At 41.8% G+C, this 24,421-nt stretch overlaps 1 protein-coding gene across 1 annotated transcript in view; it reads left to right on the top strand.

Annotated features, from left to right (window-relative positions):
• The window catches only part of CSE1L (chromosome segregation 1 like), a 475,025-nt gene that overhangs the window by 8,246 nt on the left and 442,358 nt on the right, over positions 1-24,421 (top strand). Inside the window, exon 2 of the mRNA XM_053689969.1 lies at positions 659-697. The gene's annotated coding sequence lies outside the window, so the exon portion shown is untranslated. The remainder of the gene's footprint in view (positions 1-658; positions 698-24,421) is intronic.

Raw genomic sequence — 24,421 nt, 5'->3', positions numbered from 1 at the left:
AAAAGTTGTTATTCTGAAACGCTGCAAATTGAACCGTTGTAAACCGAGGGCCACCTGTATATGTATGTGAAAAGCGGGGACAGTTTGAAAATTTGTAATTTACTTGCTTTTGAATGTTTGCTAGAAAATTGTTTGGGACTTGACTCTAAAGTAGTTCTTGGTCGTTCTTTTTCAATATTGTAGTATCAAACCATTAATGTGTAATTGGTGTGTTTATACAGAGCGTTGATTTATATTAGTGGATTATGCCCATCTAGCATGTGGAGTGATGATGCAATGTCTGAGATCACTAGCCATCAAGTTACCTTTGTTTTTCTGACCTCTGATGATATAATTTACCTGAACCCTGGATGTTTTCTTTAGAGCTTGTGGAGCATGAGGACTGTATACACCATTTATAAATAAACAAATTGATGAGCTTTTTAAGAGAAGTATATTCAAATATCAACTGACCTCTAAATAATTTTAAGGCATATAAAACTGAATGACACAAGCATATTAACGCTGTTATCAGATTAGATATTAGTTTATTTCACATGGCTTTAACGCCATTCATATAATTTTATTTCAAATATAACTAGTATTTATATAACAGCAAATGCTATGCTATTTAACTATTTCTGCAGGCCATTAATTTGTTTTATTTGCTATTTTTTAGGTTTTACATACTGTTATACATTACCAACTCCTCATTCTGGTAAGAAATGTATATGTTTACTGCACTTAAAGGGACACTGAACACAATTTTTTTCTTTAATGATTCAGATAGGGCATGCAATTTTAAGCATCTTGCTAATTTACTCCTATTGTCAATTTTTCTTCGTTCTCTTTCTATATTTATTTGATAAAGGCATCTAAGCTATTTGTTTGGTTCAGTACCCTGGAAAGCACTTGTTCATTGGTGGATGAATTTATCCACCAATCAGCAAGAACAACCCAGGTTGTTCACCAAAAATGGGCCGGCATCTAAACTTACATTCTTGCATTTCAAATAAAGATACCAAGAGAACGAAGAAAATTTGATAATAGGAGTAAATTAGAAAGTTGCTTAAAATAGCATGCTCAATCTGAATCACAAAAGAAAAAAATTGGGTTCAGTGTCCCTTTAATGGTTTAATTCACTGAATTTTCCTGAGAAAAGGTATTGAATGTTTTTTTTTTGTGGTTTTTTTTTTTGTGTTCTTTACATTAGTAATCCTTCTTACATAATTGACATAAACATTGCTTATAGAATGCATCTAAATGTTCAATACTGCTTGTCTTAAAGGGACATAATACCTCATATTTTTCTTTCATGACTCAGCGAGAGCATACATTCTGGAGAGTCTCATAACCATTTTAGACAACACTATTTTCCTTAAAGGCGAATTGGACAGAACACAACTCTTAAATGCAAGTTTTGTTCGTATGGATATTTGAGGAGTTAAGCTAGAAGAACTCTTATTCGTGTATTATGCTTATATAACTACAAGAATACGTTTGTATATTATAGCCTTTATGGTAAGCTATACCGTTGGTATATTGATAATTGGTATGTGTTTAAATATACAAATATACATTTACTTATATTTTCTTTTGCCTATTACCTTTTTATTTTATCTAAGTTTAACCGCTTTCTTATAAGGTGCACGTCATCATTATCAAATTCTGAAACTTTGTGGCAATATGTTTCCCAATTTAGATTCCTTTTGATAGTTACTATGTCATGTTTTTGTGAGTCAATTCACACCAGTACATTATGCTGCTGTTTTTGTAGTTTTCCTTAGTTTTGCAAGAATAATTTGTGCACTATATGGCAGCAGTGTTTGTACAATGTTTAAGATTGCTAAACGCATTCTTGCAAAACTGCTCCATATATAGAGCTGATGTGCAAGCCTACCTGCCTGCTTTCAACAAAGGATATCAAGACATGAATATTTGATAATAGAAGTAAATTAGAAAGTTGTACAGTTTATATTTTATTTGTATAATGAAAGAAAAAAATTGGGGTTTTAGGTCACGTGATGGATATGGATAATAAATTTGTTTAATAAGCTAATTAGACTTTACTGGATTTGCTTTGCTAACATATAAGAACCTCCCCCTAAAGAAGAACATGCTGTGATCTGAGATGTCATTGCAGAAAATGCAGCATGTCTGCAGAAAGAACAGGACACATACAGAAATGTTTAGCTCTTTTGCTTTGCAAAGCTGCTTCACATCTGGCTGTTCACATACCAACGTCTTGTAATTATGGATATTAATAATTAAAAGCAGTATTATATTGTCAGCAATATCTACAATTGATATAGCAGAACTCTGTCAATACACTTTAGTAAGATATTAAATCTGTACTGTACTCGAAAATATCGCTACTGAGATCTATAAATTTGATATTATTTCTCTTGTTAAGTGTATCCAGTCCACGGATCATCCATTACTTATGGGATATTCTCCTTCCCAACAGGAAGTTGCAAGAGTTCACCCATAGCAGAGCTGCTTTATAGCTCCTCCCCTAACTGCCATACCCAGTCATTCTCTTGCAACTCTCATCATGGATGGAGGTCGTAAGAGGAGTGTGGTGTTTTATACTTAGTTTATTTCTTCAATCAAAAGTTTGTTTTTAAATGGTACCGGAGTGTACTGTTTATCTCAGGCAGTATTTAGAAGAAGAATCTGCCTGCGTTTTCAAAAAATATGATCTTAGCAGAAGTAACTAAGATCCATGGCTGTTCTCACATATTCTGAGGAGTGAAGTAACTTCAGAGAGGGAATGGCGTGCAGGTTTTCCTGCAATAAGGTATGTGCAGTTAATATTTTTCTAGGGATGGAATTTGCTAGAAAATGCTGCTGATACCGGAGTAATGTAAGTAAAAGCCTTAAATGCAGTGATAGCGACTGGTATCAGGCTTATTAATAGAGATACATACTCTTATAAAAGTGTAATTTAAAACGTTTGCTGGCATGTTTAATCGTTTTTTATATATGTTTGGTGATAAAACTTATTGGGGCCTAGTTTTTTCCACATGGCTGGCTTAAATTTTGCTTAGAAACAGTTTCCTTAGGCTTTCCACTGTTCTAATATGAGTGGGAGGGGCCTATTTTAGCGCTTTTTTTGCGCAGTTAAAATTACAAAATGAATCATCCAGCTTCCCTCAGCAGTCCCATGAATACTACAGGATATCTCTAAAGGGCTAAAAAGGCTTCCAAAGTCGTTTATAGGGAAGGTAATCCACAGCACAGCTGTGGCAGTTTTGTTGTGTCTGTTAAAAAACGTCTGTCGTTTTTTTTTTTTTTTTTTTTTATCCGTTTTTTGCATTAAGGGGTTAATCATCCATTTGCAAGTGGGTGCAATGCTCTGTTAACTTATTACATATACTGTAAAAAATTTGTTTGGTTTACTGCCTTTTTCTCTTGTTAAGTGTATCCAGTCCACAGATCATCCATTACTTATGGGATATTCTCCTTCCCAACAGGAAGTTGCAAGAGGATCACCCACAGCAGAGCTGCTATATAGCTCCTCCCCTAACTGTCATATCCAGTCATTCTCTTGCAAGCCTCAACCAAGATGGAGGTCGTAAGAGGAGTGTGGTGTTTTATACTTAGTTTATTCTTCAATCAAAAGTTTGTTATTTTTAAATGGTGCCGGAGTGTACTGTTTATCTCGGGCAGTATTTAGAAGAAGAATCTGCCTGCGTTTTCTATGATCTTAGCAGAAGTAACTAAGATCCATGGCTGTTCTCACATATTCTGAGGAGTGAGGTAACTTCAGAGAGGGAATGGCGTGCAGGTTTTCCTGCAATAAGGTATGTGCAGTTAATATTTTTCTAGGGATGGAATTTGCTAGAAATTGCTGCTGATACCGAACCAATGTAAGTAAAGCCTTAAATGCAGTTATAGCGACTGGTATCAGGCTTATTAATAGAGATGCATACTCTTATAAAAATGTAATATAAAACGTTTGCTGGCATGTTTAATCGTTTTTATATGTATTTGGTGATAAAACTTATTGGGGCCTAGTTTTTTTCCACATGGCTGGCTTGAATTTGGCCTAGAAACAGTTTCCTTAGGCTTTCCACTGTTGTAATATGAGTGGGAGGGGCCTATTTTGCCGGTTTTTTTGCACAGCAAAAATTACAGACACAGACATCCAGCTTCTTCCTGCATGATCCAGGACATCTCTGGAGGGCTCAAAAGGCTTCAAAGTCGTTTTTGAGGGAGGTAAAAAGCCATAGTAGAGCTGTGGCAGTTGTTGTGACTGTTTGAAAAAAAACAAAACGTTTTTGTCTTTTATTATTTTTTGGGTATTAAGGGGTTAATCATCCATTTGCAAGTGGGTGCAATGCTCTGCTAACTTGTTACATACACTGTAAAAATTTCGTTAGTGTAACTGCCTTTTTTCACTGTTATTTCAAATTTTGACAAAATTTGTGTTTCTTAAAGGTGCAGTAACGTTATTTATATTGCTTGTAAACTTGTTTAAAGTGTTTTCCAAGCTTGCTAGTCTGTTTAAACATGTCTGACATAGAGGAAACTACTTGTTCATTATGTTTGAAAGCCATGGTGGAGCCCCATAGGAGTATTGATTTCACCTTAAACAGTAAAGATCAGTCTTTAAATATAAAAGAAATATCACCAGAAGATTCTGACGAGGGGGAAGTTATGCCGACTAACTCTCCCCACGTGTCAGACCCTTCGTCTCCCGCTCAGGGGATGCACGCTAATATGGCGCCAATTACATCAGGGACGCCCATAGCGATTACCTTGCAGGACATGGCTGCAATCATGAATAATACCCTGTCAGAGGTATTATCCAGGTTGCCTGAATTAAGAGGCAAGCGCGATTGCTCTGGGGTTAGGAGAAATACAGAGCGCGCAGATGCTGTGAGGGCCATGTCTGATACTGCGTCACAATATGCAGATCATGAGGACGGAGAGCTTCAGTCTGTGGGTGACATCTCTGATTCGGGGAATCCTGATTCAGAGATTTCTAATTTTAAATTTAAGCTTGAGAAACTCCGTGTGTTGCTTGGGGAGGTATTGGCTGCTCTGAATGACTGTAACACAGTTGCAGTACCAGAGAAATTGTGTAGGCTGGATAAATACTATGCGGTACCGGTGTGTACTGATGTTTTTCCTATACCTAAAAGGCTTACAGAAATTATTAGCAAGGAGTGGGATAGACCGGGTGTGCCTTTTTCCCCACCTCCTATATTTAGAAAAATGTTTCCAATAGACGCCACTACACGAGACTTATGGCAGACTGTCCCTAAGGTGGAGGGAGCAGTTTCTACTTTAGCAAAGCCTACTACTATCCCGGGTTGAGGACAGTTGTGCTTTTTCAGATCCAATGGATAAAAAAATGGAGGGTTACCTTAAGAAAATGTTTATTCAACAAGGTTTTATTTTACAGCCCCTTGCATGCATTGCGCCTGTCACGGCTGCGGCGGCATTCTGGTTTGAGGCCCTGGAAGAGGCCATCCATACAGCTCCATTGACTGAAATTATTGACAAGCTTAGAACACTTAAGCTAGCTAACTCATTTGTTTCTGATGCCATTGTTCATTTGACTAAACTAACGGCTAAGAATTCCGGATTCGCGCTATGGCTTAAATCCTGGTCAGCTGACGTGACTTCGAAGTCTAAATTACTCAACATTCCTTTCAAGGGGCAGACCTTATTCGGGCCTGGTTTGAAGGAAATTATTGCTGACATTACTGGAGGTAAGGGTCACACCCTTCCTCAGGACAAGGCCAAAGCAAAGGCCAAACAGTCTAATTTTCGTGACTTTCGAAATTTCAAGGCAGGTGCAGCATCAACTTCCTCCGCTTCAAAACAAGAGGGAACTTTTGCTCAATCTAAGCAGGCCTGGAAACCTAACCAGTCCTGGAACAAAGGCAAGCAGGCCAGAAAGCCTGCTGCTGCCTCTAAGACAGCATGAAGGAACGGCCCCCTATCCGGCGACGGATCTAGTTGGGGGCAGACTTTCTCTCTTCGCCCAGGCGTGGGCAAGAGATGTTCAGGATCCCTGGGCGTTGGAGATCATATCTCAGGGATATCTTCTGGACTTCAAAGCTTCCCCTCCACAAGGGAGATTTCATCTTTCAAGGCTATCTGCAAATCAGATAAAGAAAGAGGCATTCCTACGCTGTGTGCAAGACCTCCTAGTTATGGGAGTGATCCATCCAGTTCCGCGGACGGAACAAGGACAGGGTTTTTATTCGAATCTGTTTGAGGGAACCTTCAGACCAATTTTGGATCTAAAGATCTTAAACAAATTCCTCAGTTCCATCTTTCAAAATGGAAACTATTCGGACCATCCTACCCATGATCCAAGAAGGTCAGTACATGACCACAGTGGACTTAAAGGATGCCTACCTTCACATACCGATTCACAAAGATCATCATCAGTTTCTAAGGTTTGCCTTTCTAGACAGGCATTACCAATTTGTAGCTCTTCCCTTCGGGTTGGCTACAGCCCCGAGAATCTTTACAAAGGTTCTGGGCTCACTTCTGGCGGTTCTAAGACCGCGAGGCATAGCGGTGGCTCTGTGTCTAGACGACATCCTGATACAGGCGTCAAGCTTTCAAGTTGCCAAGTCTCATACAGAGATAGTTCTGGCATTTCTGAGGTCGCACAGGTGGAAAGTGAACGAGGAAAGAGTTCTCTATCCCCACTCACAAGAGTCTCCTTCTTAGGGACTCTTATAGATTCTGTAGAAATGAAAATTTACCTGACGGAGTCCAGGTTATCAAAACTTCTAAATGCTTGCCGTGTTCTTCACTCTATTCTGCGCCCTTCGGTAGCTCAGTGTATGGAGGTAATCGGATTAATGGTAGCGGCAATGGACATAGTGCCATTTGCGCGCCTTCATCTCAGACCGCTGCAATTATGCATGCTGAGTCAGTGGAATGGGGATTACACAGATTTGTCCCCTCTGCTAAATCTGGATCAAGAGACCAGAGATTCTCTTCTCCGGTGGTTGTTACGAGTACACCTGTCCAAGGGTATGACCTTTCGCAGGCCAGATTGGACAATTGTAACAACAGATGCCAGCCTTCTAGGTTGGGGTGCAGTCTGGAATTCCCTGAAGGCACAGGGATCGTGGACTCAGGAGGAGAAACTCCTTCCAATAAATATTCTGGAGTTAAGAGCGATATTCAATGCTCTTCTGGGTTGTCCTCAGTTAGCAACACTGAGGTTCATCAGATTTCAGTCGGACAACATCACGACTGTGGCTTACATCAACCATCAAGGGGGAACCAGGAGTTCCCTAGCGATGTCAGAAGTCTCAAATATAATTCGCTGGGCAGAGTACCACTCTTGCCACCTGTCAGCAATCCATATCCCAGGCGTGGAGAACTGGGAGGCGGATTTCTTCTGTTATGTGTGATCAGTCCACGGGTCATCATTACTTCTGGGATATAACTCCTCCCCAACAGGAAATGCAAGAGGATTCACCCAGCAGCGCTGCATATAGCTCCTCCCCTCTACGTCACTCCCAGTCATTCTCTTGCACCCAGCAACTAGATAGGATGTGTGAGAGGACTATGGTGATTATACTTAGTTTTTTATAACTTCAATCAAAAGTTTGTTATTTTACAATAGCACCGGAGCGTGTTATTGCCTCTCTGGCAGAGTTTGAAGAAGAATCTACCAGAGTTTTTTCTATGATTTTAACCGGAGTAGTTAAGATCATATTGCTGTTTCTCGGCCATCTGAGGGAGGTAAAAGCTTCAGATCAGGGGACAGCGGGCAGATGAATCTGCATTGAGGTATGTAGCAGTTTTTATTTTCTGAATGGAATTGATGAGAAAATCCTGCCATACCGTTATAATGACATGTATGTATACTCTACACTTCAGTATTCTGGGGATGGTATTTCACCGGAATTACTCTGTTAAAAAGTACATTAAACCTTTTAATAGGTATTTATTATGTTAAACGTTTTTGCTGGAATGTAGAATCGTTTGCATTTTCTGAGGTACTGAGTGAATAAATTTGGGCATTATTTTTCCACTTGGCAGTTGCTTGTTTTAATTGTGACAGTTTCGTTTCTCTCTCACTGCTGTGTGTGAGGGGGAGGGGCCGTTTTTGGCGCTCTTTGCTACGCATCAAAAAATTCCAGTCAGTTACTCTTGTATTTCCTGCATGATCCGGTTCATCTCTAACAGATCTCAGGGGTCTTCAAACTTCTTTGGAGGGAGGTAGATTCTCTCAGCAGAGCTGTGAGACTTATATATTGACCGTGATTAAAAACGTTGCTCTGTAATTTAATTATTGTTACTTTACTAATGGGAACAAACCTTTGCTAAAAGTTGTGTTGCTTTTAAGGATTGATGCTATAACTGTCTTTCAGTTCATTATTTCAACTGTCATTTAATCGTTTAGTGCTCTTTGAGGCACAGTACGTTTTTGTTAAATAAGATTGTAACCAAGTTGCAAGTTTATTGCTAGTGTGTTAAACATGTCTGATTCAGAGGAAGATATCTGTGTCATTTGTTCCAATGCCAAGGTGGAGCCCAATAGAAATTTATGTACTAACTGTATTGATGCTACTTTAAATAAAAGCCAATCTGTACAAATTGAACAAATTTCACCAAACAGCGAGGGGAGAGTTATGCCGACTAACTCGCCTCACGTGTCAGTACCTGCATCTCCCGCCCGGGAGGTGCGTGATATTATGGCGCCTAGTTCATCTGGGCGGCCATTACAGATAACATTACAAGATATGGCTACTGTTATGACTGAAGTTTTGGCTAAATTACCAGAACTAAGAGGCAAGCGTGATCACTCTGGGGTGAGAACAGAGTGCGCTGATAATACTAGGGCCATGTCTGATACTGCGTCACAGCTTGCAGAACATGAGGACGGAGAGCTTCATTCTGTGGGTGATGGTTCTGATCCAAACAGATTGGATTCAGATATTTTAAATTTAAATTGGAGAACCTCCGTGTATTACTAGGGGAGGTTTTAGCGGCTCTTAATGATTGTAACACTGTTGCAATACCAGAAAAATTGTGTAGGTTGGATAAATACTTTGCGGTACCGGCGAGTACTGACGTTTTTCCTATACCTAAGAGACTAACTGAAATTGTTACTAAGGAGTGGGATAGACCCGGTGTGCCGTTCTCACCCCCTCCAATATTTAGAAAGATGTTTCCAATAGACGCCACCACACGGGACTTATGGCAAACGGTCCCTAAGGTGGAGGGAGCAGTTTCTACTCTAGCTAAGCGTACCACTATCCCGGTGGAGGATAGCTGTGCTTTTTCAGATCCAATGGATACAAAATTAGAGGGTTACCTTAAGAAAATGTTTGTTCAACAAGGTTTTATATTGCAACCCCTTGCATGCATCGCGCCGATTACGGCTGCGGCAGCATTTTGGATGGAGTCTCTGGAAGAGAACCTTAGTTCAGCTACGCTGGACGACATTACGGACAGGCTTAGAGTCCTTAAACTAGCTAATTCATTCATTTCGGAGGCCGTAGTACATTTAACCAAACTTACGGCTAAGAACTCAGGATTCGCCATTCAGGCACGTAGGGCGCTGTGGCTAAAATCCTGGTCAGCTGATGTAACTTCTAAGTCCAAATTACTTAATATACCTTTCAAGGGGCAAACTTTATTTGGGCCCGGTTTGAAAGAAATTATCGCTGACATTACAGGAGGTAAGGGCCACGCCCTACCTCAAGACAAAGCCAAAGCTAAGGCTAGACAGTCTAATTTTCGTCCCTTTCGGAATTTCAAAGCAGGAGCAGCATCAACTTCCACTGCACCAAAACAGGAAGGAGCTGTTGCTCGTTACAGACAAGGCTGGAAACCTAACCAGTCCTGGAATAAGGGCAAGCAGGCCAGGAAACCTGCTGCTGCCCCAAAGACAGCATGAATCGAGGGCCCCCGATCCGGGACCGGATCTAGTGGGGGGCAGACTCTCTCTCTTCGCCCAGGCCTGGGCAAGAGATGTTCAGGATCCCTGGGCGCTAGAGATCATATCTCAGGGATACCTTCTAGACTTCAAATTCTCTCCCCCAAGAGGGAGATTTCATCTGTCAAGGTTGTCAACAAACCAGATAAAGAAAGAAGCGTTTCTACGCTGTGTACAAGATCTGTTATTAATGGGAGTGATCCATCCGGTTCCGCGGTCGGAACAAGGACAAGGGTTTTACTCAAACCTGTTTGTGGTTCCCAAAAAAGAGGGAACTTTCAGGCCAATCTTGGATTTAAAGATCCTAAACAAATTCCTAAGAGTTCCATCGTTCAAAATGGAAACTATTCGGACAATCTTACCCATGATCCAAAAGGGTCAGTACATGACCACAGTGGATTTAAAGGATGCTTACCTTCACATACCGATTCACAAAGATCATTACCGGTATCTAAGGTTTGCCTTCTTAGACAGGCATTACCAGTTTGTAGCTCTTCCATTCGGATTGGCTACGGCTCCAAGAATCTTCACAAAGGTTCTGGGTGCCCTTCTGGCGGTACTAAGACCGCAAGGAATTTCGGTAGCTCCGTACCTAGACGACATTCTGATACAAGCTTCAAGCTTTCAAACTGCCAAGTCTCATACAGAGTTAGTTCTGGCATTTCTAAGGTCGCATGGATGGAAAGTGAACGAAAAGAAGAGTTCTCTTTTTCCTCTCACAAGAGTTCCATTCCTGGGGACTCTTATAGATTCTGTAGAAATGAAGATTTATCTGACAGAAGACAGATTAACAAAGCTTCTAAATGCATGCCGTGTCCTTCATTCCATTCAACTCCCGTCAGTAGCTCAATGCATGGAGGTGATCGGCTTAATGGTAGCAGCAATGGACATAGTACCCTTTGCACGTCTACATCTCAGACCGCTGCAATTGTGCATGCTGAGTCAGTGGAATGGGGATTACTCAGACTTGTCCCCTACTCTGAATCTGGATCAAGAGACCAGAAACTCTCTTCTATGGTGGCTTTCTCGGCCACATCTGTCCAGGGGGATGCCATTCAGCAGGCCGGACTGGACAATTGTAACAACAGACGCCAGCCTACTAGGTTGGGGCGCTGTCTGGAATTCTCTGAAGGCTCAGGGACAATGGAATCAGGAGGAAAGTCTCCTGCCAATAAACATTCTGGAATTAAGAGCAGTTCTCCATGCCCTTCTGGCTTGGCCCCAGTTAAAAACTCGGGGGTTCATCAGGTTTCAGTCGGACAACATCACGACTGTAGCTTACATCAACCATCAAGGAGGGACAAGAAGCTCCCTAGCAATGATGGAAGTATCAAAGATAATTCGCTGGGCAGAGTCTCACTCTTGCCACCTGTCAGCAATCCACATCCCGGGAGTGGAGAACTGGGAGGCGGATTTCTTGAGTCGCCAGACTTTTCATCTGGGGGAGTGGGAGCTTCATCCGGAGGTCTTTGCCCAAATACTTCGACGTTGGGGCAAACCAGAGATAGATCTCATGGCGTCTCGCCAGAACGCCAAACTTCCTCGCTACGGGTCCAGATCCAGGGATCCGGGAGCGGTTCTGATAGATGCCTTGACAGCACCTTGGAACTTCGGGATGGCTTATGTGTTTCCACCCTTCCCGCTGCTTCCTCGATTGATTGCCAAAATCAAACAGGAGAGAGCATCAGTGATTCTAATAGCGCCTGCATGGCCACGCAGGACTTGGTATGCAGATCTAGTGGACATGTCATCCTGTCCGCCTTGGTCTCTACCTCTAAGACAGGACCTTCTGATACAGGGTCCATTCAAACATCAAAATCTAACTTCTCTGAAGCTGACTGCTTGGAAATTGAACGCTTGATTTTATCAAAACGTGGTTTTTCTGAGTCGGTTGTTGATACCCTGATACAGGCTAGGAAGCCTGTTACCAGAAGGATTTACCATAAGATATGGCGTAAATACCTATACTGGTGCGAATCCAAAGGTTACTCCTGGAGTAAGGTTAGGATTCCTAGGATATTGTCCTTTCTACAAGAAGGTTTAGAAAAGGGTTTATCGGCTAGCTCATTAAAGGGACAGATCTCAGCTCTGTCCATCTTGTTACACAGGCGTCTGTCAGAAAATCCAGACGTCCAGGCTTTTTGTCAGGCTTTAGCTAGGATCAAGCCTGTGTTTAAAACTGTTGCTCCGCCATGGAGTTTAAACTTAGTTCTTAACGTTTTACAGGGTGTTCCGTTTGAACCCCTTCATTCCATTGATATAAAATTGTTATCTTGGAAAGTTCTGTTTTTAATGGCTATTTCCTCGGCTCGAAGAGTCTCTGAGTTATCAGCCTTACATTGTGATTCTCCTTATCTGATTTTTCACTCAGACAAGGTAGTTCTGCGTACTAAACCTGGATTCTTACCTAAGGTAGTCACTAACAGGAATATCAATCAAGAGATTGTTGTTCCATCCTTGTGTCCAAATCCTTCTTCAAAGAAGGAACGTCTTCTACACAATCTGGATGTAGTTCGTGCCCTCAAGTTCTACTTGCAGGCAACTAAGGATTTTCGACAAACGTCTTCCCTGTTTGTCGTGTATTCTGGTCAGAGGAGAGGTCATAAGGCTTCGGCTACCTCTCTCTCCTTCTGGCTTCGTAGCATAATTCGTTTAGCCTATGAGACTGCTGGACAGCAGCCTCCTGAAAGAATTACAGCTCATTCTACTAGAGCTGTGGCTTCCACTTGGGCCTTTAAGAATGAGGCCTCTGTTGAACAGATTTGCAAGGCTGCAACTTGGTCTTCGCTTCATACTTTTTCCAAATTTTACAAATTTGACACTTTTGCTTCTTCGGAGGCTATTTTTGGGAGAAAGGTTCTTCAGGCAGTGGTTCCTTCTGTATAATGAGCCTGCCTATCCCTCCCGTCATCCGTGTACTTTTGCTTTGGTATTGGTATCCCAGAAGTAATGATGACCCGTGGACTGATCACACATAACAGAAGAAAACATAATTTATGCTTACCTGATAAATTCCTTTCTTCTGTTGTGTGATCAGTCCACGGCCCGCCCTGTTTTTTAAGGCAGGTAAATATCTTTTAAATTATACTCCAGTCACCACTTCACCCTTGGTTTCTCCTTTCTCGTTGATTCTTGGTCGAATGACTGGGAGTGACGTAGAGGGGAGGAGCTATATGCAGCTCTGCTGGGTGAATCCTCTTGCATTTCCTGTTGGGGAGGAGTTATATCCCAGAAGTAATGATGACCCGTGGACTGATCACACAACAGAAGAAAGGAATTTATCAGGTAAGCATAAATTATGTTTTTGTAAGTCGTCAGACTTTCCATCCGGGGGAGTGGGAACTCCATCCGGAGGTGTTTGCTCAGTTGATTCATCGTTGGGGCAAACCAGAGTTGGATCTCATGACGTCTCGCCAGAACGCCAAGCTTCCTTGTTACGGATCCAGGTCCAGGGACCCAGAAGCGACGCTGATAGATGCTCTAGCAGCGCCTTGGTTCTTCAACCTGGCTTATGTGTTTCCACCGTTTCCTCTGCTCCCTCGACTGATTGCCAAAATCAAACAGGAGAGAGCATCGGTGATTCTGATAGCAGCTGCGTGGCCACGCAGGACTTGGTATGCAGACCTAGTGGACATGTCATCCTTTCCACCATGGACTCTGCCTCTAAGACAGGACCTTCTGATACAAGGTCCTTTCAATCATCCAAATCTAATTTCTCTGAGACTGACTGCATGGAGATTGAACGCTTGATTCTATCAAAGCGTGCCTTCTCCGAGTCAGTCATTGATACTTTAATACAGGCACGAAAGCCTGTTACCAGGAAAATCTACCACAAGATATGGAGTAAATATCTTTATTGGTGTGAATCCAAGAATTACTCATGGAGTAAGGTTAGGATTCCTATTATATTGTCTTTTCTCCAAGAGGGCTTGGACAAAGGATTATCAGCTAGTTCCTTAAAGGGACAGATTTCTGCTCTGTCTATTCTTTTGCACAAGCGTCTGGCAGAGGTTCCAGACGTCCAGGCATTTTGCCAGGCTTTGGTTAGAATTAAGTCTTTGTTTAAACCTGTTGCTCCCCCGTGGAGGTTAAACTTGGTTCTTAAGGTTCTTCAAGGAGTTCCGTTTGAACCCCTTCATTCCATTGATATTAAACTTTTATCTTGGAAAGTTCTGTTTTTGATGGCTATTTCCTCGGCTCGGAGAGTCTCTGAGCTATCTGCCTTACAATGTGATTCTCCTTATCTGATTTTTCATGCAGATAAGGTAGTCCTGCGTACCAAACCTGGGTTTTTACCTAAGGTGGTTTCTAACAAGAATATCAATCAAGAGATTGTTGTTCCATCATTGTGTCCTAATCCTTCTTCAAAGAAGGAACGTCTTTTACATAATCTGGACGTAGTCCGTGCCTTGAAGTTTTACTTTCAAGCTACTAAAGATTTTCGTCAAACATCTACCCTGTTTGTCGTTTACTCTGGACAGAGGAGAGGTCAAAAAGCTTCGGCAACCTCTTTCCTTTTGGCTTCGGAGCATAATACGCTTAGCCAATGAGACTGCTGGACAGCAGCCCCCTGACAGGATTACAGCTCATTCTACTAGAGCTGTGGCTTCCACCTGGGCCTTTAAAAATGAGGCCTCTGAACAGATTTGCAAGGCCGCGACTTGGTCTTCGCTTCACACTTTTTCCAAATTTTCCAAATTTGATACTTTTGCTTCTTCGGAGGCTGTTTTTGGGGGAGAGGTTCTTCAGGCAGTGGTTCCTTCCGCTTAATCCTGCCTTGTCCCTCCCATCATCCGTGTACTTTAGCTTTGGTATTGGTATCCCATAAGTAATGGATGATCCGTGGACTGGATACACTTAACAAGAGAAAACATAATTTATGCTTACCTGATAAATTTATTTTTCTTGTAGTGTATCCAGTCCACGGCCCGCCCTGTCCTTTTTTAAGGCAGGTCTAAATTTTAATTAAACTACAGTCACCACTGCACCCTATGGTTTCTCCTTTCTCTGTTTGTTTTCGGTCGAATGACTGGATATGACAGTTAGGGGAGGAGCTATATAGCAGCTCTGCTGTGGGTTATCCTCTTGCAACTTCCTGTTGGGAAGGAGAATATCCCATAAGTAATGGATGATCCGTTGACTGGATACACTACAAGAGAAATACATTTATCAGGTAAGCATAAATTGTTTTTCACTGTTTTTTCAAATTTTGACAATTTGTTTCTCTTAAACGTTTTTTATATTTGCTTAACTTGATTTAAAGTGTTTTCCAAGCTTACTAGTCTCATTACTAGTCTGTACAAACATGTCTGACATAGAGGAAGCTCTGTGTTCATTATGTTTAAAAGCCATGATGGAACCCCATCTCAGAATGTGTACCAGATGTACTGATTTCATGTTAAGCAATAAAGATCATTTTTTGTCTTTAAAAACATTATCACCAGAGGATTCTGTCAAGGGGGAAGTTATGCCGACTAACTCTCCCCACATGTCAGACTCTTCAACTCCCGCTTCTGGGACTCACGCTCAAATGGCGCCCAGTACATAAAGGGCGCTCATAGCGTTTATTTTACAAGACATGGCGAAAGTTATGAATAATACTCTGGCAGCGGTATTAGTCAGACTTCCTGAAATTAAAGGAAAGCAAGATAGCTCTGGGGGTAGATACAGAGCATACAGATGCGTCAAGAACCATGTCTGATACTGCCTCACAATATGCAGAAGCTGAGGGGAGCTTCAGTCTGTGGGTGATATTTTTGACTCCGGGAAGATGATTTAACCTGATTCCGATATTTCTACATTTAAAATTTATGCTCGAGATCCTCCACATGTTGCTCAGGGAGGTTTTAGCGGCTCTGAATGACTGTGTTACAATCACAGTGCCAGAGAAATTGTGTAGACTGAATAAATACTATGCAGTGCCGGTGTGTACTGATGTTTTTCCAATACCTAAAGAGGTTTACAGAAATTATTAATAAGGAATGGAATAGACCAGGTGTGCCGTTCTCTTCCCCTCCTATTTTCAGAAAAATGTTTCTAACAGATGCCACCACACAGGACTTATGGGAGACAGTCCCTAAGGTGGAGAGAAGAGTTTCTACTCTAGCTAAGCGTACCACTATCCCTGTCGGACAGTTGTGCTTTTTTAGATCCAATGTATAAAAAATTAGAGGGTTACCTTAGGAAAATGTTTATTCAACAAGGTTTTATCCTGCAGCCCTTGCATGCATTGCTCCTGTCACTGCTGCGGCGGCGTTCTGGTTGGAGTCTCTGGATGATGCTTTACAGTTAGCGACTCCATTGGATGTATATACTTGTCAAGCTTAGAGCACTTAAGCTAGCCAATTCCTTTGTTTCTGATGCCTTTGTTCATTTGACTAAACTAACGGCTAAGAATTCTGTTTTTACTATACTGGCGCGCAGTGCGCTATGGCTTATATCAGGGTCAGCTGTCATAACTTTAATAAATAAGCTACTTAACTTCCCTTCAAGGGGCAGACCCTATTAGGGCCTGGTTTGAAGGAGATCATTGCTAATATCACTGGAGGAAAAGGTCATGCCCTTCCTCAGGACAGGGCCAAAAAAGGTCTAATTTTCGTGCCTTTCGAAACTTCAAGGCAGGTGTGGCATCAACTTCCTCTAAGGCAAATCAAGAGGGAACTTTTGCTCAGTCCATGACGGTCTGGAGATAACCGGACCTGGAACAAAGATAAGCAGGCCAGGGAGCCTGCTGCTGTCTCTTAGACAGCATGAAGGAACGGTCCCCTATCCGGTAACGGATACCGTAGGGGGCAGACTTTCATTTTTCGCCCAGGCGTGGGCAAGAGATGCCCAGGATCCCTGGGCATTGGAAATTATATCCCAGAGATATCTTCTGGATTTCAAAGCTTCCCCTCTGAAAAAGGGGAGCTTTTACCTTTCACAATTATCTGCACACCAGATAGAGAGAGAGAGAGGCATTCTTACATTGTGTACGAGACCCATCCAGTTCCAAGACGGGAACAAGGACAGAGTTTTTCTCAAATCTGTTTGTGGTTCCCAAGGAGAGGGAACCTTCAGACCTATTTTGGATTTAAAGATCTTAAACAAATTCCTTAGAATTCCATCATTTAAGATGGTAACTATTCGTACCATCTTAACTATGATCCAGGAGAGTCAATAGAGGACTACAATGGATTTGAAGGATACTTATCCTCACATAACGATGCGTAAGGATCACCATCGTTTTTCAGGTTTGCCTTTCTAGACAGGCATTAACAGTTTGTTGCTCTTTCCTTTGGGTTAACTACAGCCCCAAGAATCTTTATGGAGGTTCTGGGGTCGCTTTGGCGGTCCTTAGGCCGCGGGGCATAGAAGTGGCCCCTTATTTAGGCGTCGAACATCCAAATTGCCAAGTCTCATACGGATGTAGTACTGGCATTTCTGAGATCACAGGGGTGGAAAGTGAACAAGGAAAGAGTTCTCTATCCCCAATCTCAAGGGTTTCCTTCCTAGGGACTCTGATAGATTCTGAAGAAATTAAAATTTACCTGACTGAGCCCAGGTTGTCAAAGTTTCTAAATTACTGCCGCGTTCTTCATTCCATCCGCGCCCTTCGGTGGCTCAGTACATGAATGTAATCAGCCTAATGGTAGCGGCAAGGGACATAGTACCGTTTGCACGCCTACATTTCAGATCGCTGCAACTATGCATGCTCAGTCAATGGAACAGGGATTACACAGATTTGTCCCCTTCTTAAATCTGGACCAAGAGGCCAGAGATTCTCTTCTCTGGTGGCTATCTCGGGTCCATCTGTCCAAGGGTATGACCTTCCGCAGGTCAGATGGGACAGTTGTTACAACAGATGCCAGACTTTTAAGTTGGGATACAGTCTGGGACTCCCTGAAGGCTCAGGGATAGTGGACTCAGGAGGAGACCCTCCTAATAAATATTCTGGAACTGGGAGCGATATTCCATGCTCTTCAGGATTGGCCTCAGTTAGCAACTCTGAGGTACATCAGATTCAGTCGGACAATATCATGACTGTGGCTTACATCAACCATCAAGGGGGAACAGAAGTTCCCTAGCGATGTTGGAAGTCTTAAAATAATTCACTGGACAGAGACTCTCTCTTGTCTATCAGCTCTCCATATACCAGGTGTTGAGAACTGGGAGGTGGATTTTCTAAGTCGTCAGACTTTTCTCCTGGGGAAGTGGGAATTCCCTCCGGAGGTCTTTGCACAAGATCAAGCAGGAGAGTGCTTTGGTGTTTTTAACAGCGCCTGCGTGGCCACGCAGGACCTGGTATGCAGTTCTGGTGGACATGTCTTTCTTTCCATCATTGTCTCTGCTTCTGAGACAGGACCCTCTACCTCAGGGTCCTTTCAACCATCTAAATTAAACTTCTCTGAGATAGACTGCCTGGAGACTGAACGCTTGATGTTATCAAAGCATGGCTTCTCTTAGTCAGTCATTGATACCTTAATACAGGCATGAAAGCCTGTTACTAGGAAAATTTAACATGTATATAGCATAAATATCTTATGGATATGAATCCAAGGGTTACTCATGGAGTAAAGTCAGGATTCCCAGGATACTATCTCTTCTCCAAGATGATTTTGAGAAAAGGGTTGTCAGCTAGTTCCTTAAAAGGACAGATTCCTACTCTGTCCTTTTGTACAAGCGTCTGGCAGATACTCCAGACGTTCAGGCATTTTGTCAGGCTTTGGTTAGAACCAAGCCTGTGTCTAAACCTGTTGCTCCGCCATGGAGCTTAAACCTGATTATTAAGGTTCTTCAAGGAGTTCAGTTTTAACCTCTTCATTCTATAGATATCAAATTTTTTTATCTTGGAAAGTTCCTTTTTGGTAGATATTTCCTCGGCTCGTAGAGTCTCTGAGTTATCTGCTTTACAATGTGGTTCTCCTTATCTGGTCCTCCGTACAGATAAGGTAGTCCTGCGTATCAAAACTGTTTTTTTTACCTAAGGTGGTATCCAACAAGAATATCACTCAAGAGAGTGTTGTTCCATTCTTGTATCCTAATCCTTCTTCAAAGATGGAACGTCTATTACACAATTTGGACGTGGTTTGTGCTTTAAAGTTTTACTTACAAGCTACTTCAGATTTTCATCAAACATTTACTTTGTTGTCTACTCTGGACAGAGGAGAGGTCAAAAGACTTCAGCAACCTCTTTCTTTTTGGTTAAAAGCATAATTCGTTTAGCTTATGAGACTGCTGGACAGCAGCCTCCTGAAGGGATTACAGCTCATTTTACTAGAGCTGTGGCTTTCACTTGGACCTTTTTAAAATGAGGCTTCTGTTGAAAAGATTTACAAAACGGCGTCTTGGTCTGCGCTTCATACTTTGCTTCTTCGGAGGCTACTTTTGGGAGAAAGGATTTTTTTTTTTTTTTTTCAGGCAGTGGTACCTTCCGTTTAAGTTCCTGCCTTGTCCCTCCCTTCATCCGTGTACTTTAGCTTTGGTATTGGTATCCCATAAGTAATGGATGATCTGTGGACTGGATACACTTAACAAGAGAAAACATAATTTATGCTTACCTGATAAATTTATTTCTCTTGTAGTGTATCCAGTCCACGGCCCGCCCTGTCATTTTACGGCAGGTAATTTTTTTCATTTAAACTACAGTCACCACTGCACCCTATGGTTTTTCCTTTCTCTGCATGTTTTCGGTCGAATGACTGGATATGGCAGTTAGGGGAGGAGCTATATAGCAGCTCTGCTATGGGTGAACTCTTGCAACTTCCTTTTGGGAAGGAGAATATCCCATAAGTAATGGATGATCCGTGGACTGGATACACTACAAGAGAAATAAATTTATCAGGTAAGCATAAATTATGTTTTTTAAAAATTAATATTTAATCCTTTGTTCTTGATCAGTTATCTGTAGACACCTTGAATTATATTTATGTAAAAACTAGATTATGAATCAATTATAAACGCTTATTCTGTTACAATTTTCTATACAAAACAGATCATAAAATATCTCTAAAAATATACCTTACTCACAATGAATCATTTATTAAAATACCACAAATTTGAATACCAAAACAGCCTATAATTAGCCACCAATTCTAATTTACTGCCACTACATAAGCCTATAAGTTATAATGCTGAACTTATAACAATCAGAGAAATTGTATATTTATTACAATAACCAATTTATACACAATTTCTAAGAGATTTCACGATAAGACTGACTTATAAATACCAAAATACAAATTATTTTTACTGGCAATAAAATAACTTGGCATCCATATAATTATTTCTAAGCTACACAGGCCAATGGGACATACATTTAAAGTACAATTTAAATATAGCTATAGAATACCTTTTGATTTAAATATACTTAACAATCGCGTATACTTTACCAGCTCCAGGTGAGGGTTCAATATCCAAATATGTCTATTGTCATCATTTTTAGGGGAATTATGCACAATTGAAAGAATTAATCCTGATAATCTCTTATCCAGAAAGAGTGTCCCAACGGGTTTGTCTTACAGAAAACTGTGTTCGCACACTTGTGTCTCTCTGTAAGCAAAAATGGCAGCAAGCGGGATTGCAACAGTCACCAAGAACACTTCCAGCAAAAAGGCCCATTCTTTGTGCAAGGAGTTTTTGTCTGAGACCAAACTCCTCCCCATTTCTTAGTCGCTCAATAGGCTTGGATACGTACTTTTCGGAGCTTGGCCCTCAGGGAATGCATGTCTTTTAAAGAGGCAGTAAACCTAGAAAATGTTATATAATTCTGCACATAGTGCAGAATTATATAACATTATATTAGTGCTAGCATTATGTAACATAATATTGCCGCTGGAATTTTTTTTTTTTTTTTTTTTTTTTTTTTTTTTTTTTTTTTTCAAAAGCTTTATTGAGATATCAGTAAACTTTACATCATAAAAAGAAATATTGCAATACAACAAAATATAACATAATGCTTTAAGTTGTGACAAATCCTTGTACATTTGCAAAGAGAACCAGTCTATCATGAGGTCTCATACCAGTCCATGTAACTATACGTCATCCAAGTTTATCATTGAAACATAAATGTTGATACCATCAGTTGCACCCCAGTCCATTCTATTTGTGGTGAATCCAGGCTCCCGTCCCTGGATCCCCATGTCCCCTCTTATCTCCCGTGGTGTTACACTATCTGTCCCTCAATTCTCTTCCTAGCATATCTTATATATTCTAAACGGAGGGGCCCTGTGGTTTGGGGGGAAGAGGGGTAGGATGTTGTACCTGTAGTTGGAGCCGTTACACCCCCACATCTGGCAGGGGGGTGGAGGGGGGGGGGGGAAGAAGAGGGAAGGGGGAGGTCCAAGAGTCTATATTGTTTCTACTGGCGTATGTATCTAGGTCGGTTTCCAGATTTGTAGCATCATTTCATGTGTCTCTACTGAGCCGTTCTTAAGATAATAGTACCGTTCTAGTTGTAATATTGTATCGACTTGTTTTTCCCATTCCTGTACAGTGGGGGATGTCGTGGTTTTCCAGTACCGGGGGGATTAAAAGCTTTGCGCTGCTCAGCATTGTTAGAAGGAGTTTGGTTTTCGCCTTGAGTTTAAATCGGGGCAGGCCCGAGAGAAGGAGCAGTTTGGGGTCTCGCGGGACTATGGTTTCTAATGTGTTGCAAATTCGTGCTACTACTTCCACCCAGAATTCCTGAATTTTTGGGCATTCCCACCATATATGTATGATGGTGCCCTCAGTTGCACAGCCCCTCCAACATCTACCCGATGTGGTGGGGTAAATCGTTTTTAGCCTTTTTGGTGTAAGGTACCACCTTGTGAGGTATTTCAGGTTTGATTCTTGTACTTGTGCTGAGATAGAGGCAGTTTTATTGCTAATAAATATGTGTTTCCAAGTGTCGGGTGTCAGTTCTGTACCTAGATCCCTTCCCCATGCCTCAGTGTATGTCGGGAGATGTTCGTTATTTGGCGACTGGAGTGTCTTACAAAGGATGGAGATTAGATGTGCTCGAGGACGCCCAGCTACACATAACTTTTCAAAGTTGGTTGGTTGTCGTAATAAGGAGTCTTTTGCTTTGTGTGTGGTAACAAAGTGCGTGATCTGGGCATGTGCCAGCCAGGTCAAGTGAGTTTCCGTGTCTCTTATGTCCTCCCACTTTTTTATTTTATTTTGTTGAGTGATATGCAAAATTGTGTTTTGGGTTATCTGATATCCTGAAGGTGAGTAGTGCCTCACTACACATAACGGGAGAGCTGGATTGTTTAAGAACGGTGTCATAGGGGATATATGTGAAGAAATATGTGTTTGTGTATGGATCATTCTATCCCATGTCACAAATAGCTCTTTAAGGAGAGGAAATTCTTCTATGAGCCGTGGGCGATCCTTTCTCAATGTCCATGCAAGGCACCCCATATTGTTTATGTGCATAATTGCCCTATCCACCTGTATCCAGTGTTTAGTACTATCATTGGCACTCCACTCCACTATCCTTTGTAACACTATAGCTTGTCTGTAAGTCTGGATATTCGGGACCCCCAATCCTCCCCCCCTCCCTTCTCATGTACATGGTTTGTCTGTTAACCCTCGGCCTTGCACCACCCCAGATGTACGTTTCAATATCTGTCTGGAGTTTCGCTATAAATTCAGGCGGGAGTGAGATGGGCAAAGTCTGCAGGACATAAAGTATTCTAGGGAGGATGGTCATCTTTATGACACTGATCCTGCCCAACCATGATAATTTTTTAGTTTTCCAATTTGATAGGTCATTAACTACTGACTTCTCCAGTTGTTTATAATTGGCCTCAAATAAAATGTTTGCATCTCCTGAGAGTTGTATGCCTAGGTATTTCATCATGGATGTCTGCCTCCTTAACGGACAGGAGGTCATTAGTTGGGTTATATCCTCTTCCTCCGCATTTATATTTAGCACCTCCGATTTGGAGACATTCAATTGGAAATTGGAGTAGACTCCGTATTCCTGAATTATTTCCAGTGCCCGTGGTAGTGATATTGTAGAGTTTGTGAGCGTCAACAAGAGGTCGTCCGCATACAGGGCTAATTTGTGTTCCGTGTTATCTAGGGTTATACCTGTAACTTGTGGATCGACTCGGAGTTTAAGGGCTAAAAGCTCTATCGAGATTGCGAAGAGCACTGGCGAGAGGGGGCACCCCTGCCTAGTACCATTCGCAATGTGGAAGCTCTCGGACAAAAGGCCGTTAACTTTAATCTTGGCTGATGGGGCTGTGTACAAGGAAAATATCATTTTTACAAATAGCGAGCTAAAACCCATTTTCGACAGGGCGAACTGTACAAATGCCCAGCTCACCCTGTCAAAGGCCTTTTCCGCGTCTGCTGAGGTCAATGTCATCGGAATTTTTTTATGTTTTGCATATGATATCAGTTGTAACACCTTAAGGGTGTTGTCCCTCGCCTCCCTACCTGGGACAAACCCTACTTGATCCGAATTAATTAAGTCTGGGAGCACCTTATTTATGCGAGTGGCTAGTATCTTCGCATAAATCTTAACATCAACGTTAAGCAGAGAGATCGGGCGAAAGTTTTCTGGCCTATCAGGGGCCTTTCCCGGCTTAGGGAGAACTGTAATATGTGCCTCTAGGAGGTTTTGGGAGAACCCCCCATCACTCTGGAGCGCATTGTACATATCTGCTAAATGCGGGATTAGGATCTGCGCAAATTGCTTGTAGTAAGCTATCCCAAACCCATCTGGCCCAGGGCTCTTTCCCCCTGGTGTGTCTTTTATTGCTTTCAAGATTTCAGAATGCGTTATTGGTGCTTCCATTGCCCTCGCGTCCTCTATGCTTATTCGCGGTATCTCTATATCCTTTACAAAATTCTCCATCTCACTCTCCCTGTCCCTGTCAGGTGTGTCTGGTAGGGGTTGTTTGACTGTGTTTTTTAGATTATATAGTGTGGAATAGTATTGTCTTAATGTCTCCGCTATCCCTTTGCTATCCTCATGTTTTGATCCATATTTGTCTTTAATGCTTGTGATGTACGCTTTGAACCGTTGCCTCTTAAGAGTTTTTGCCAATGAGGCACCTGGCTTATTGCCGTATTCAAAATAGTGCTGTTTTAAGTATAAAGCCTTTTGTTGTGCCTCTTTAACTTGCACCTTCTGAAGTTCCGTTCTTACTGCTAACAGAGAGTCTTTTATATCTATTGAAGTGGTGTCTTTTTTGTGTTCTTTTTCCCAGTAGGCTAATTGTGCTTGTAGCGAGTTATAGAGCTGTCTATCCTGCTTACATTGTTGTGCTTTGAGCTTTATCATAACCCCTCTGATCACTGCCTTGTGAGCCTCCCACACCATACTAGGCCTACTTCGTTCTGATTTATTTATTTTGAAATACTCCTCTAGTTCTCTAACGATTTCTATGATGGCTAAAGGATTTTTCAATAAGCTCTCGTCTAGACGCCAAATGAAAGGCGTTGTCGGTTTCTCCGGCCAGGTGAAATCGCACACCACAGGCGCGTGGTCCGACCATGAGATCGGTAGGATATCTGTATGTATGACTTGCGAAA

This window comes from Bombina bombina, chromosome 1 (assembly GCF_027579735.1).
Source record: "Bombina bombina isolate aBomBom1 chromosome 1, aBomBom1.pri, whole genome shotgun sequence".
In the NCBI taxonomy this organism is placed as follows: domain Eukaryota; kingdom Metazoa; phylum Chordata; class Amphibia; order Anura; family Bombinatoridae; genus Bombina; species Bombina bombina.
Note: the sequence above shows the minus strand (reverse complement) of the source record. Positions and strands in the feature narration are given on the sequence as shown.